We start from the raw sequence: 16,989 nt of genomic DNA on the forward strand, positions 1-16,989 counted from the left end.
GATTTACTGACAGACATAAACACAATTAGAGCAGTTCAACCAAGCATGTGTGGGTTGGTGTAGAGAAGTGCAATGGAGAAAAGTAACTCGTCAATTTCCAGGTTGGTGGGGATACTCTACCGCAAAGCATTTAGCCAAAAGTGACACACAAAGAAAAATCAATGTCTAATTTAAAGCACTATTTTTTTCATGTTGTACAATTGTTGGTGTCTTTTATTCCTACTCTTAAAAAGCTGGAGTGTCAGTAATGAAAAAGTAACACTGCCTTAAAGTTATTATTGCCTCGTGTAAAGTGTCACTCGCAAAAAAATCAATGACTAATTTAAGGAAGCGTTGTTTAATTGGTTTCACTGGGGGAAAAATGAAAACGGATGTGTAAGTAATGAAAAAACACAGCTTGCCTTAATTTGTCAGGCCAGGTTACAGGCAAACCCTATTATAGGTCCTACTGTTAGATGTTTTTATTGATTGCCTATAGTGCAATGTATTTCCCCTTTAACTTTATCCATCTGATTGCTTTTTTGAAGCATTTACTAACACCTAACTTTTAATATGATGGATTACATATTTGATTACAGGGTCGTTCCACCAATTCAATGCTTTGAGAAGTGTAACTTGGTAAAAAAAAGTTGATTTGACCTCATTTTAACATTTTGTCATAAAGAACACACGTTCAACTATACTGAACAAAATTATAAATGCAACATGCAACAATTTCAGTTCATATAAGGAAATCAGTCAACTGAAATAAATGAATTAGGCCCTAATCTATGGATTTCACATGACTGGGGCAGGGGCGCAGCCAATCAGAATGCGTTTTTCCCCACAAAGGGCTTCATTACAAACAGAAAAACACATTTTTGTTAAGTATACATAAAAAACTAGGTTGACCATAACAGGGTTGGAGATTTCATCTTAAATCAGACATAAATCCCCTCGTGACAAGAGGAATGGAAGCGTGTTGTGTGCCACAAGCTTTTAATGTGGCAATTTAATTGCACAAATATTTCTAGTCTTGTCTATTTATGGGTAACAGGGTTAACGTGGGATGCTCAACCCGCTCAGTTACCCACCACAAACATCAGTCAATGTCCAAAAATAGTCGAACCAGCTCTTCTGATTTGACACCGATTTGACTGTTAGATGTTCAATGTTTATCTGGGATTTTTTTTTTAAAGGAATAGTTTCACCATATTAAAATGAGAGTTCAGTTCATGTAACAGGGTTGACCTTAAAATGAGGGACAGAGTCACTAATCACATTAAATAAATAATAGTCTTCAGAAATGACTTTATCAAAGCAACAAAATAACTAGGGCTTTGCAATGATGGCGAAACTTGGACCCTTTTCACTTTAGCAAGCCTCTGTTCATATGACAAATGTGATTATATGGTATATATTAAAGGACATTTCATTTAATATAGCAGGCATTTAAAATAAAATATTGATGCACAATTTCTACTTAAAATATCAAAAGAGCGTAAAATGCGCTCTTTTCGTGGAACGACCGTACAGTCAAACTTGTGCTTCCGGAAAAAAGCCTTTTTGTTTTGGTGCCTCATCAGTTGTGTGTGTCCAAGGCTGTGGTTGACTTTGGCTGTTGAAATGAACTTCACGGTTCCAGAGCGGACACAATTGACTGCGGTTTATTCAAAGTTCCACATTGAAATCCCATGCAAACCTCTGTGTTTTAAATACGTGGTGAGCATTCATGTCATCCGGGAAATTGAATGCCCTACAAAAGAGCACTAAGGAAGAGAGCTTATAGAGATCCTATAACATTATATTTCACCAAGAAATAAACAGGTTTCAGAGAAAGGAGTTCATTTTGGGAAGCCCTCTAGGCTTCACGTATTGGAGCTGAAAATCGCCATGCTAATCCTGTTATCTGGTTACAATACATAGAACATGGTTTAAAGGGATAGTTCAGCCATTTTACATATTTATTTCATTGTCCATATACTGCTTTCCAAAGAAAACACGTATCTTAACATGTCAAATCACTGAACTATCACTTTAAGATATATTTTTTTTAAACCTTATGCATTGTGTGACAGTAGCTACATTTTCCCCTTTACTACCAGTCATGCTAATATGGGATGATTCGTGTGTCTCTGAACTGTGATTCTGTCCATTCTGTCCTCCCCCACTGGAGCAAGCAGATGGCCCTTGGTTCTTGAGTCATCACAAACCCATTACAGGAGTGACTCGTGTTCACCGTGGCTGTCTTGATTCGTGCCCGATGGTCCTCGCTATACCTCGCCGGTGTTTGCAGAGGCTCTAAGTTCTCTTTGGGCTTTATGACACGCCGTGTTTGCTCAGGTTAAATGGGTTGTGTTGCCAGCCGAGTCGCCTGATTGGCTCTGACACTGTAGTATTTGACAAGTGAAATGACATTGGGCCACCCCCATGTAGCAAATGTGTTTGGGCTTTCGAAACAAGTGTGCTTTTAATATGGTGTGTTTACCCGTGAAAAAGCCCCTAAGTGTGTTTCTATCTTTCCTGCCAGGGTGTCTTTCCTGCCACTGGTCCATCAGTGGCCAGACCAGTGAGCATAAATCATTCAGGGGTAAATCAGAGGAACAACAGTGGTTTTACAAGGAAAAGCAGGGAGATAATAAAGCCTCTGTAATAGCAGGCCCATTACAGCTGTTGGTACAGTTAAAGGCACTGTCTGCTGATTTAAAAAATAATAATAATAATGAATAGCGTGAGAGGGTTGAGGAGGAGGCTTGAAGCGCTGGGCATCTTGCTATGACATGCATTATATGAACTAAGTCTACAGAATTATAACCTAGGAGAAGCTACTTCTGTAGAGGAACTTTGAATGTCTTTTTTATTTTTTTTATTTATTTAACTAGGCAAGTCAGTTAAGAACAAATTCTTATTTTCAATGACGGCCTAGGAACAGCGGGTTAACTGCCTGTTCAGGGGCAGAACGACAGATTTGTACCTTGTCAGCTCGGGGATTTGAACTTGCAACCTTCCGGTTACTAGTCCAACGCTCTAACCACTAGGCTACGCTGCCGCCCCCTTTGAGCTAGCTAGCTAGAAAGCTTGTGTGTTCAGAGCGCCACCAGAATTAAAAACACATCTTACCTTTTGTAGTTAATAAATCCAACGTGAAAAGTGGTAACTAGGCCTATAGTATCCTTCACTAACATTGAAAAAGTTAATCCATTCTTCTCTAGTTTATAAAAAATCTCTCTCCATATTCTCTGAATCACGCTTGTAACGTCAGTAGCTACAGTAAACTATGCTTCAGAGGGGGGAGGGGCAGGTAGCCTAAACACACACAGGCAAAGATTTTCAGCTTGCAGGCAGACCCTGGAATAAGTTTCTGATTGGCAGAGTGAGGGCTTTGCATAGGTGCTTTGTTGTGTTCTGTTGTGGGAATATAAAAAATGTCTGGAACATAAAATAGCATTATTAACCGATTCCTATGCTTTAAAATAACGATTCTGTTCTGGAACAGTATGGCTCATTTCCTTCTAAGTTCCATTTCTGTTCCTTGAAAAATGTCATTCTTTGCCAGTTTTCTGTTCTGTTCTCTGAACGGGTTCCATATACAGTACCAGTCAAAACTTTGGACACACAAAAAAGGGGTTTTCTTTATTTGTACTATTTTCTACATTGTAGTGAAGACATCAAAACTTTGAAATAACCCATATGGAATCATGTAGTAACCAAAAAGTGTTAAACAAATCAAAATATGTTTAATATTTGAGATTCTTCAAAGTAGCCAACCTTTGCCTTGATGACAGCTTTGCACATTGTTGCATTCTCTCAACCAGCTTCAAGATGTAGTCACCTGGAATGCATTTCAAATAACAGGTGTGCCTTGTTAAAAGTTCATTTGTGGATTTTCTTTCCTTCTTAATGCGTTTGAGCCAATCAGTTGTGTTGTGACAAGGTAGGGGCGGTATACAGAAGATAGCCCTATTTGGTGAAAGACCAAGTCCATATTATGGCAAGAACAGCTTAAAAAATAAAAGCGAAACAACAGTCCATCATTAGTAAATACGGAACATTTAAAGAACATTGAAAGTTTTATGTGCAGTAGCAAAAACCATCAAGAGCTATGATGAAACTTGCTCTCATGAGTACCGCCACAGGAAAGGAAGACCCAGAGTTACCTCTGCTGCAGAGGATAAGCTCATTACAGTTACCAGCCTCATAAATTGCAGCCCAAATAAATGCTTCAGAGTTCAAGTAACAGACACATCTCAACATCAACTACGTGAATCAGGCCTTCATGGCTGAATTGCTGCAAAGAAACCTCTACTAAAGGACACCAATAAGAAGAAGAGACTTGCTTGGGCCAAGAAACACAAGCAATGGACATTAGACTGGTGGAAATCTGTCCTTTGGTCTGATGAGTCCAAATTTTAGATTTTTTGTTTCCAACCACTGTGTCTTTGTGAGATGCAGAATAGGTGAACATGTATGGTTCCCATTGTGAAGCATGGATGAGGTGGTGTGATGGTGTGGGGGTGCTTTTGCTGGTGACACTGTCAGTGATTTATTTAGAATTCAAGGCACACTTAACCAGCATGGCTACCACAGCATTCTGCAGTGATACGCCATCCCATCTGGTTTGCGCTTAGTGGGACTTTCATTTGTTTTTCATCAGGACAATGACACAACACACTTCCAAGCTGTGTAAGGGCTATTTGACCAAGAAGGAGAGTGATGAAGTCCTGCATCAAATACCTGGCCTCCATATTCAGCCGACCTCAACCCAATTGAGATGGTTTGGGATGAGTTGGACCGCAGAGTGAAGGAAAAGCAGCCAACAAGTGCTCAGCATATGTGGGAACTCATTGAAGACTGTTGGAAAAGCATCCCAGGTGAAGCTGGTTGAGAGAATGTCAAGATTGTGCAAAGCTGTCATCAAGGCAAAGGGTGGCTACTTTGAAGAATCTAAAATATTAAATATATTTTGTTGAACACTTTTTGGGTTACTACATGATTCCATATGTGTTATTTCACAGTTTTGATGCCTTTACTATTATTCCACAATGTAGAAAATAGTAAAAATAAAGAAAACCCTTGAATGAGTAGGCGTCTCCAAACTTTTGACTGGTACTGTATATACTGTATATATATATTGTTTTTACACACCAATCATATTTCATCCACTAAACATGGGGAATAGAATGAAAGTAAAACATGAAAACACTAATTTTCATAAATACACATTGGCCCTTTAATGTACAATGTAGGTGGGCCTACGTCTACAACAGTTTCATCAATTGCATCGAGCCCATCCAGATTGTGTACTGTATAGGCTGCTGTAATTGTTATCTCCAGTAGCCAGTCACAGCGAATGGATCAAAGGTCTCAGAGAAGCTGCTGACTCCTGAGACGAACAGCGTCGTCTGTAATTGACGAGGAGCCCTCTCAGATCTAGGCATCGCCGGTGGTTCCATCCACACTCATTACACTGTTCCCCCTGTTGATCTGGTTGCCATCTTCCTGTTCTGGACCAGATGAAACACAAAGAGCAGACTGGGGGCTGACTGACAGAAACTGACACAAAGATCATGGCAGTAATAAATAGGGGCGTGATCCATGTTTAGAAAGCTGTGAAATTGGATATTGAGATGCTTTTAGGTGGGAGCGTCGGGTCGAAGTAGTTTCTGACTAGACTGTGGGCACAAGATGATCTGATCATTGGGAATGTAAGACGGGGTAGTAATCGCTTGACAGTCCTATCCTTTATCCAGAGGGTGGATCTGTTGTGGAATTGGATGCCCTGCTTATTTTCAATGGGGATTTCTCACATTCATCTCATTTTGTCTACTACCATTTAAATGAGAACAAACGTACTTTGCCATTCAAAGGATTTTCTCAATATGTAGGCCTACCTTTCTTACCTTTTACACAATATCCTTTGTCAAAATGGGTGATGTGTTTAAACAACCCCTTACTGACACTGTGTTTGTGTCTTGATGATGATCTGGGATTGCATGGCAGTATGGCATCTATTGTTCACATAGCTTTGAAGTTATGATTGCTGCCTGCATCTGAAAATTGTTTTTGCATTTAGTGATGATGATGATGATGGTGATAATTTGTTGTTGTACTTATTGCTAGTGTGGCTACTTTTTTCATCTCCTGCCTGAACTACGAGTAGTGAGGGTTAACACTCTCACACGACAGCCCCAACACACCATGTGGCGTGCCACATTCCCTGCCAGCCAACGCTCGACTCCGGAGACGTTTTGTACACACAAACGGGAGGCTGTCAAAACCAACAGTCGAGGCAGGGTTGCCACGACGGCGCCTCGTCTCGCATCTCCTTCTCCGGGTGTCACACAGTTGGCCTGGCGCTCGACCCGTCTCTTCACCTTCCACAATGTCGTTTGATCTCTGCCACGCCAACACCACAGATCAGTCTCACGACAGACCCTAGTACACACAGCCACCCAGTGTCAGTGTGGTGGCCAACCATCTGTCGCCGGGCCCAGAGACCTAAGCAGCGTAGGACTCTACCTCCTCACGCACAGTTTCCCCTCCCCTGGACCATTAACTCTGCTACATACAGCAAGTGTATCCAGGGGGGATCTTAATAGGCACAAAATGGAGTCCTAGCTACATAATTCCCATACGGCTGCTTTTCAGTGTATACATACATGATTCATTTTTTCAACCATTTACATGCCGTTCCTCAGCTGTTAAACAAATATGTTCTGCCATATAGACAGTAGTGTAAATACTAATAATGACAACACTAAGAAAAATATATCTGGGAGAAGTTATAAAAATAAGTCTTAATATAAGAGTCACGTAACCCACTCGTTTAATTCCTAGAGAGAGTTTAGTCAGTGCAGAGCCTGGAAAGTACACTAATGTAGTCAGATGATGATAGATGTTGCATGGCTAAATTTAGACCATCTCACATTTACAACGACCTAATGTTCTTAAAATAGGCTTAAGAGGAGAAATAGAAATAGTTTCTGAGACAATTATCAGTTTCTTTCTCTGTGGAGTTTTTACAGGCGCGCTCGCTGTGCTAATACACGGCAGCCATGTCAAATCTACTAAATAATGCACCTATGACAATACACCTTCATTTCTTTGTGATGAGAATTTATGGTCCATTCACATGTGAGATTGAGTACAGGTGGTAATATTCTAGTCATAACTCTCTTAAAGTTATTTTATTGTAGCTCACTGTTAAAGTTTCCTTAATGATAAATAAGGTAGGCAGAGAAAAGTTTGCTTAGGTTTGTTAGCTAAATCCAGGACCTGGCGAGATTCTAAGAATGTGCATTGGAACTTAAAAGAGTCAATAAAAGTAAGCGAAACCAAAAATAGAAACACTTTGATTTTAAGCCTAACAAAATGCTCCAAATAGTGTACATATGAAATGACACAAGCAAACAATTGTCTGCGGACGCCTACACAGACCCTGGCCAATGATGAAAAACAAACCCCAGTGTGGCCCCTGTCAGATTTAGAACACTATCTCAAAATACATGTCATAAACAAGGGAGACAAATATATGTCTGAATGTGTTTCTTTTAAGGTGTAAACAGAAGACAGAAGACCATGAACCCTGCTCTTCTCGTTAACCGTATTGGGAACAACAATGGCGCTGTGTGATATTGTAAATGGCACACCCAGGCTCCTCCACAAGCTTACATGATGTAACGTCATATATATATATATGACACTGTAATATATGCCTATATATGGCATGTACGGTATATGAAATATACACAATCCTGAACAAAGCCAGAGAGACAGCCATGGCAGTGAGTTTGAGTTGACCATTACAAACCCACTCATGTGAGGATCAATTCTGCTGTTGACCCCCGTCGTCTTGTTTTGGCAACAGAGGGCCGAAGGATTGGATGCCGAGCCAGGACAATATGTTTTTTCAAATGCCCCTCGGCCAATATTTATTTAGCTACAAGCTGGCATGTCTGAAGAGTTTTACAGAGCCAAGGCTACTGTGGAACCATGGTTTAAACACAACGAGACTTTAGGATCATCAGGCTTCAAAACCCTACTTGACGTTGACCACAGTAATCTACCGCTCAAAGACTCTGGCAGGAGTCTGTCATTTCTGCCCTAGTAAGTAACACGACAATGAAATAATTCATAAGAGACAACAACACTTATTGTGTGAAGTCAACCAATGAATAATGTTGCGGACAGAAAAAGAGAATAAAAAAAAAATATGGGAGGTTAAATAAAGCCTATTAGACAGCGAGGAGAATCCCGAATCAAGGCCATCTAGGTGTCGAGAAACACTTGTTAAGTCATTCCTTTAAGATAGAGACAATAGGCACATTGGACACTTTTAACGCTATTTCATTGGCTATTCAGTGAAGTATGAGGAGTAGCCCTGTTGTAAAACACTATTTACTGTAGCATGGCCATAGAAGGATGGGAGGAGGGAGGAAACGGGTGGTATAGAGAGGCTCTTTATTTATTTATTTTTTGCCTTTAAACAGATGGTTCCTTATGTGCCGAGCGGAAGTGTCTGTTAACTCAGTTGGCTCGCTATAGCGGTGGCTGCTGGCCAACGACAACAACAGGATCGGGGAGTGCGAGCAACAGTGCAGTTTGCTATCTTCAGATGCACTGCTAACAGAAGGAAGGCAGGCTGTACATACTGTTGCACGGCCATCCCATGTCTATCTGTGCCAGGGGGACTCACTATGGGCAACGGCTCGTCTTCACTCCGCCTGCAAGTCCAGGCAGGGAAAACAGTGGAAATGGGGAAAAAAAATTGTAAAAAGTGATGATGATGACAACTCTTTGTGCAGAATGTGGGCCAAAGATGTCAGCAATAAGTCTGTTGGGAGGCAGGGAGGTTGTTTGTTTTGTCTCTGGCTCTGCCCTTCAGTGTATGTAGGCTGGAGAGGGTATGGTTGTAGGATGTGTGATTGCTTTATGAGTAGGTGTTCATCTTCTAGTGTAGTGAGAAGTAAGTCAAGTATTTAGCCACAGATGTAGGATCTTAATTTGATAACTCTTTTGTTGCTGACAATTTTCCGGCACCGTAGGAAATGCAGATGAGCTTCATGATTGACATAAATTCCCTGAAAACCTGCACTTAAACATGGTTATATTAACAGTATTGCACTTTTCATGTAGCCTATTTTTGGCCAGCTAGTAGCCTAAATGCTGATCAAGTAACATTATGGACTAAACGTTCAAATCCTGTTTGCTGTGACAATATAGGTTAAATTAAGATCCTACATCTGTATACTTCTTATCTTTAGATAAGATTTCATCATATAAGAAAGATATATACATGTTCAAGCCAGAAGGTCTGAATGAGTCACCCTCATCCTATATGAGATTTCCCTCATTAAAAACGTAATTAATCTCTATGCTAATGTAGCAATATTGATACACTTGAATCTACAGTATTGGTCCCTATAGCAACAAAAAAAACTGGCATCAAATGTGTGTACTGGGAAAGTTGCTTCGCTAAAGCTTGATTGAATCAAACATCTCCCAATACGTGTTCCCCCCACATTGAGAAAAACAGAGTCTCTCTCTCTCCTTTTCATATTGCTGTTTTTGTGCTGCGTCTGGCCCAGTGAGCGATAGACAGTTACCAACCTATATTTCCAGTTGTATTCTCACCTCGCGATGCTGAGCGGCAAAGTGAAAATTGAAGGCAGAAGGCTCGTGTGACAGGATTAATTAGACAGGGCCAAGTGAAGTCACACTCCTCATGGCAAACACACTTCAACCTTCAATTACACACAGTGCACAAAGCAATTAAAAGCTCATTCTCCCCTCCTTCCTATGGAGTTCTACCTGTGACTGGCTCTCAGGCTCCAGGTCTGTCTATAGCACCGGCCCCAGGGGCCTAAGAAACAGCACTAGCAGCACTAGGCTAATCCACAGGTAGGTAATTACAATTGATCAATTGGTGTTGGAGGTGTAATGGCTTATGGTTATTTTGGACAGGGTCTATTTTGAGCGAGCGTTCACCTAATTTTGGAGTTGTTTTGTAGGTGAGGATCTGTTGGAGAGGAGGGGGGGATTCAGGGATAACTGTGTTTCTCAGTTCGTGAGACGTTGTTGCTCTAATGGGCTCTGTATATTTGTGTGTCGTGTGTGTGTGTGTGTGGTAAAGCTCATGTTAGGACATTTTTTGTTGTTGTTGCCATTTAGTCTATATTTCACCTTTCTATTCATGGCATTTCAGAGGAATGGAACACTATTATTTCCACTATTTTGTCTGATGTACGTACAGTATGTAGGTTCATCATAGGTTCATCAATGACCTATTACCACATATCTGTCTTCACAGTATAATGACAGAGATCATGAGCCCACTCTCACTAAGTCAAACAGCAACTTATTATGAGACTGTAATACGGACACGATGGCTATAATTGCCATAAAGTTAAAGCTGCTAAACACAGCAGTCTATAAAACAGTATCTCTCCCTCTTATCTACTGCACAATACAACACTAATGTGAGTTTTACACACTGTGCTCTTCTCATTAGCGCTGTCTCTTCATGCTATTCCTCAATAGGGCCATTGACACTGTGAGCCATTCACCCCCCCCCCCCCCCCCCCCCCCCCCCCATGCCCGTGGTGACCCCTAGGCCTGGGGCTGGGTACACCCTGTTACCACCCGTCCACCCTTCTCCCCACCGACCGGACACTGGATTGATTTAGATGTCTTGCTGGTGCTCCACCGCCCCTCCAGTGTTCTAGTGACATGTACAGCGCGGAGCTCGACAGACTTAGACACTACCGGATGGCAGTGATGATGTTCACTATATCAAACGCCTTTTTGCACTCCTTCTCTCTTTCTATTTCTCCCCCTCTTCTGTTTCTCTCTCTCCCTCTCTTTTCTTTCTTTCTCTCTCTCCCTCCCACGTCCTCTCCCTCTCTTTTCTCTATTGTTCTTTTCCTTCTGTGTCTTGCTCTCTGGTTCTCTCTGTCTCCTACAGCGATTCCTGGCTGGAAGCTGTTTGCAAGTGTCTGTCTCCCTCACAAATAGAAAGCCTCGGGGAGAAGTTATCTTACAGATTTACACCTCAAAGCAGTGATTTTAGAGATTCTGAAAGTCCAGCCAAAAGCGCCATATCTCCCTCCACGGGTCCTTTGGGTGTTTTTATGGTCGTTTTATAATTCAGAGATGCACATTTACTCTGCAAATCAGTTCATTTAGGGATGCATATCCAAATGGAAACCACACGGACCTCTTTAAAACTGCGTTCATTTTTCCAACATTTGAATGGTTGTGTATTTGCACATGCCAGCTCCCAAATATTCAAAGGAGAAAACCATTGTTCTGTCTGTATCTTGTTACATCAACAGATTAATAAATGAATGAACATACATTTTTGTGTCTCTGACTGAAGAATGATGTGGCTCTGCGTCTGTTCGCGCACTGTGTACATAGCTAACAAAATAAGCCTCCTTGGAAAAACAGACCTAACTTGAGCAATACTTGGGTTAATTCCAATTGCAGCAGCAAATTGACATACTTCCCTTAAGATCTTGACATATTATTAAGATTTAATGGTGGAATTATGATCATTAAAACAACATGACTGATACTGAGGGCAGATGATGAGCTATTCATTTAAACCTACTCTTCCTGTAATAATATTGAGACAGTCTGCCAGTTATTAGATCATAATTAGCTGGTGCAATCTGTACGGAATCTGAGGAAATGACGCCAAGTTAGCAGTGCAACAGAGCTCACTCTTCAGTGTGTACATTCACTGTAAGGACCCACAGACATCAGTAACATTGTTGCTTACACAATGACTTACAAATGGGAAGAAATGATTGCAGTGGATGGGGTAGTTATTATACCTTCAGTTTGGTGGCTAATATAGTGAGCAGTATATGAAAGGACATGAGTACCTCCCTGAGCCAATTTGAATTGGAAGGAACACAATCCATGTGGCACCGTGCCAGATGGTAGCTAACCAAAACATAACTGGTCCGGTGCTTTATTGTGATACCTCCACCACCCAAACATCAAACCTTGTTTTGATTGTGTGCTGTCATTGACTCAAAGCAGAGGTCAATTGAGGGTTGGACTCACTTCCTGCCAGCTTGCCCTTTTCTTTGTCCCTAAGATCTCTCTCCCTCCATATCTCCCTCTCCCTCTCCCTCTCTCTCTCTCTCTCTCTCTCTCTCTCTCTCTCTCTCTCTCTCTCTCTCTAACTCGCATCCTTTGTCCCGATCTTGTCCACATTCCGATTGTGCCTACATTTTTAGACAGGTGTAGGCATTCAAAAGACACATTGTGATCCGATTGTGATCAGATCATCCTGCCCACCTCCGGAGGTAGTCAGACATGCATTGTGTCTGGATATCTTACAAATGTAGACAGATCTGTTCAGAGAAACCATTTAAATCAACATTATTCTGATATCTATTATTCTGACAGGTGGCACCATTGACTGATTACATCAATATGTATCTTATAATAACTAAATAAGTATTATTTTTGAAAGAATAGCTGTGAAATAATGTGCATAAAGGAAGGGACCAGGAAATCTGGACACAGTGCAGACACAGTGGATGGATAACAGAAACATTTTAATAGCATGTGTAGACACATTTCTGGAAATGTGGGCACAATCAGAATGTAGACAAGATCAAGACAAAGGACCCATGTTAGCACCAGGTATAAACAGGGCTCTCTCTCTCTCTCTCTCTCTCCCACACACACACACACACACACACACACACACACACACACACACACACACACACACACACACACACACACACACACACACACACACACACACACACACACACACACACACACACACACACACACACACACACACTTTGTCATGCATGGCTGGCCTAGCTCTCTGATTTCCATACAGTGCGTGCTTGCACGTTTGTGTGTGTGTGTGTGTGTGTGTGGGGGGGTGTGTGTTCACTGTGCCAGTTTCAGTGATGTCAAATCTGCACCCTCAGCTGTTTCCCTCACTCACATGAGAGCGTTACCCTATAGGCGCCCTTCTCCCAGCCTCCCTTAGGCATTTCTCCAGGTAGCGTTCGCCAAAGCCGCCCTATTAATAAGCAACATATTTGATTTTCAATAAGCAAGGTATTGTGTCGGGCTCCAACTCTGTTCTGATATCCAACACGGAGACATCAGACGTATGGTAAGAGTTGAATTATTCAGGGTAGATCAGGAGTGTGGGAGAGGTGTCATACCACCCTGGGGTGCACACCATGCTTTGGGTGGGTGAGAATGTGAAACTGAGAACGTAGAGGCTCACTACATACATACCGTAGCCCCAGGCGGACTGGGAGCTGAGCAGGCCAAGTCTTGCAATTAGATTCAATTTTCCTTGCCACAACATGTTGCGATATAAACCTGTACGTCTGGAACCCACTGAAGTGGTAATGAAAGGCTTCCACTGTACACTGAGATCATTGATAGGAATCGTGCATAGGAATATGTTTGTGTTGATCAGAAAACAGAAAAAACATCACATAGCATGAACATTGCACTTATCTCCACTCAGTGCCGATAACCTGTCATGTAGGTATTGCAAGTAACGTCTAATGTGCGTACAATTTGAAAAGAGCACATTGCAATGTCCAACGGTTCAGATCCTATTTGGAGACACAACAACAACATGAGACTGGGCCATGCTGGTTGCCCCATCGCTGTCCTGGGCGTGTCATTGTTTGGGAGTGGTGAGCGAAGGAGAGGAGCTTGTCCTGTGTTGATTACAGTACTGATGGGCCTCCATTTGTCACGCTCTCGCTAGCTCCAGCGCCGAGCAGCGGGGTTCCCTGATTACTTAATTGCTTGTAAGAGCTCATTAAAGCTTCCTATCCATCATAAGTCATATGGTGACTATCAGTTTGAGAGAGAGAGAGAAAGAGAGAGAGAGAGAGAGATAGATAGATAGATAGATAGAGAGAAAGACAGAATGAGAGAGAGAGAAAGTGAGAAAGTGTGTGTGAAAGAGAGAGAGAGAAAGTGAGAGAGAGAGAGAAAGACAGAATGAGAGAGAGAAAGTGTGTGTGTGTGTGAGAGAGAGAGAAAGAGAGAGAGAGAAAAGTGTGAGAGAGAGAGAGAATGAGAGAGAGAAAGTGAGAGAGTGTGTGTGTGAGAGAGAGAGAACGTGAGAGAGAAAGTGAGAGAGAAAGTGAGAGAGACAGAATGAGAGAGAGAGAGAAAGTTAGAAAGTGTGTGAGAGAAAGTGAGAAAGAGAGAGAAAGTGAGAGAGAGAGAGAGAGAGAGAGAGAGAGAGAGAAAGTGAGAAAGAGAGAGAAAGTGAGAGAGAGAGAGAGAGAGAGAGAGAGAGAGAGAGAGAGAGAGAGAGAGAGAGAGAGAGAGAGAGAGAGAGAGAGCGAGAGAGAGAGAGAGAGAGAGAAAGAGAAAGAGAATGACAAGGATGTTACCACAGCAGCTCAGAATTTGGTCGATGGGAAACTGACTAGTCGAGATGTCTATGCATTTGCTGAGAGACAACTAGGTTAGTGGTGAGCTATAAAGGACAGGACGGAAATGTTACATTGTACCTGATGATCAAGACAAAAAATGAACCGAGATGGTGGGCCAGAGTTATTTGTCTTGGTTTGGATTTCAGGAGGATTTAACACACATCACCAATACAATGATGATCTTTATGGAATTTCAATCCATTGGATCCTTAGCATGTAATAGATTTGGAGAACGATTCTTCTCAGAGACTTAACCAGGTGCAGCACTAGAATTGGATGCTGTTCGTATTAATTGGTGTTCATTTGCAAAGCGGCTGGAAAAAAACGTCTTTTGCCAAGAGCAAGTCTTACAAGCCCCCAGCTGGGGTTGTCAGGGGCAGGCTTGTTGGCATTGTGGCAGCATATGTTTGGTGCCAAGAACACCATCGATTTGCATTTCTTTTATATCAATTTCACAAAGCAGAAATGCTCTCTCTTGTGCAGAAATGATCCAAATGTGAGTGTTGCAATTAATCACAAGTGAAATATATCGGCTGATGAAAAGCCGTAATTCTAGTTGCGACATTTTCGGGAAAGTGGGAGCAATCATTTACGACACGCATAACATCTGCACCATGCTCGCTTTCACTTTTTGATAAATGTGCCGTTAAAGCAGTGTGGCTGGGCTCCATTTGAGACTGGCTGGAAGGGTAGGAAGAAAAGAAGCTGTATGAACATTGAGATATTGCAAACACAATAAGTCACGAAGATTGTCCCTCTGTCTCAAAAACATATACTGCATAATGACAAGACATGTAAACTTGAAAAGTGCTTTCAAGATTGAAATGGAATTTAAATCTTTGTGATACAGACCAAAGCCTACTAAATAAAAAACTGCATATGTTGCCTAAAACCTAGAAAGGATCAAGATTTAATTCAAATTCCACTTTAGAGACACTTCATACAATCTTTTTCAACATTTTTGAATAAACGTTTGGCGGATTTTATTTTTTATGTAGGTGAATAACCCATGGAACAGTAGGCGGTTTGTACCATTTGGCCATTGGTGAGTCTCGAGTCCCCTACCCCTCTGGAGACCGCTTTGAGGAAGCAGAAACCTGGACCTCGAACAGCTCTTGGCAAGGCCAGTCCTGTCTCTCTACAGATACTGTACAAGGCTGTTCAAGGCTCTAATCCTACCAAACAATTAATTGTGTAATTGGATCAATTAGGCATCCCAATTGGTCACACTGATCTGCCCCAGTTGCATTCTGGTATGTAAATTCATGGAAAAGTTTAACGCAATATAACCACATGTTCCATTCTATGTTCCAGTCTATTCTGCTACTTTTCAGCTGAAAAGTAGCAGAATGGAACATGTGGTTATATTGCGTTAAACTTTTCCATGAATTTACATACCAGAATGCAACTGGGGCAGATCAGTGTGACCAATTGGGATGCCTAATTGATCCAATTACACAATTAATTGTTTGGTAGGATTAGAGCCTTGAACAGCCTTGTACAGTATCTGTAGAGAGACAGGACTGGCCTTGCCAAGAGCTGTTCGAGGTCCAGGTTTCTGCTTCCTCAAAGCGGTCTCCAGAGGGGTAGGGGACTCGAGACTCACCAATGGCCAAATGGTACAAACCGCCTACTGTTCCACAGATTCAGTATCATCCAAGGCCATAGGACAATCTTTCTTTGGTAGTAACTGAGGCACATACAGTACAGTACTTCACCAATAATAGAAGAGGTGTTGGTAAAACTCAGAGTAAACAGTTTGTTCAACCATCTCTTGCTGATGCTGAGCGGTGGTGGTTTCACTTTACTTCCTGTTTTCCCTGCTCACTTTCTGTCCTCCATAAGATCCCCAGTGATCAATATAGATGAGGGGAAGGACAGGGCTCCACCAAAGGCTCTGTGGAGAAACCAACCTGTATCTCCTCCTCTTGGAGCCTTGAGTAAGATTCGTTTAATTAGCTACGTATCTCACTCGCTCAACACTCCCGTGCAACTCCCAGTTGACTTCTCAACACACATCCCCGCGTTGATAGAAGTTGCGATCACAGATCCACAACAAAAAATGTATCACCGGGGATTTTTTTTTTTTTTTTGACAATGACCCCACTTTTCATCAACTTTTTCTCCCTACACCTAGCATTTTTATACCCAGTTGAACGGCCGAGAAACGCTGCACCCCTTTTTTCTCTTCCATGGATAATGATTTACAAAATGCCTCTCATCAAAGAATTCATTAACAACGAACATTAATTAAAAAATAAATGAGTAAACATCAATATCAAATCTCAGCACTGTGGAAGTGAATACATTATGCACAGTAATGATGTTTGAAAGGGGCTTTAGCACCTCTGTGGGACTCTTTAAACCCATTACCTCTTAGGCAGTTGCTTATTTTGCAACCCTTTGTTGTTAAACAACAAAGAGAATGGGCTCTCATGATGTTATATTAATCAGTGGATTAATATTTCAATTTGATTTGCTTTATAGTTGAGGTGCTGTTGGCATTTCCATTTTCCCTCCATATGTGCAGCGATGTTAAGTGGTATCATTACCATTT

Source organism: Salvelinus fontinalis, chromosome 6, assembly GCF_029448725.1.
Source record: "Salvelinus fontinalis isolate EN_2023a chromosome 6, ASM2944872v1, whole genome shotgun sequence".
Taxonomy (NCBI): Eukaryota; Metazoa; Chordata; class Actinopteri; order Salmoniformes; family Salmonidae; genus Salvelinus; species Salvelinus fontinalis.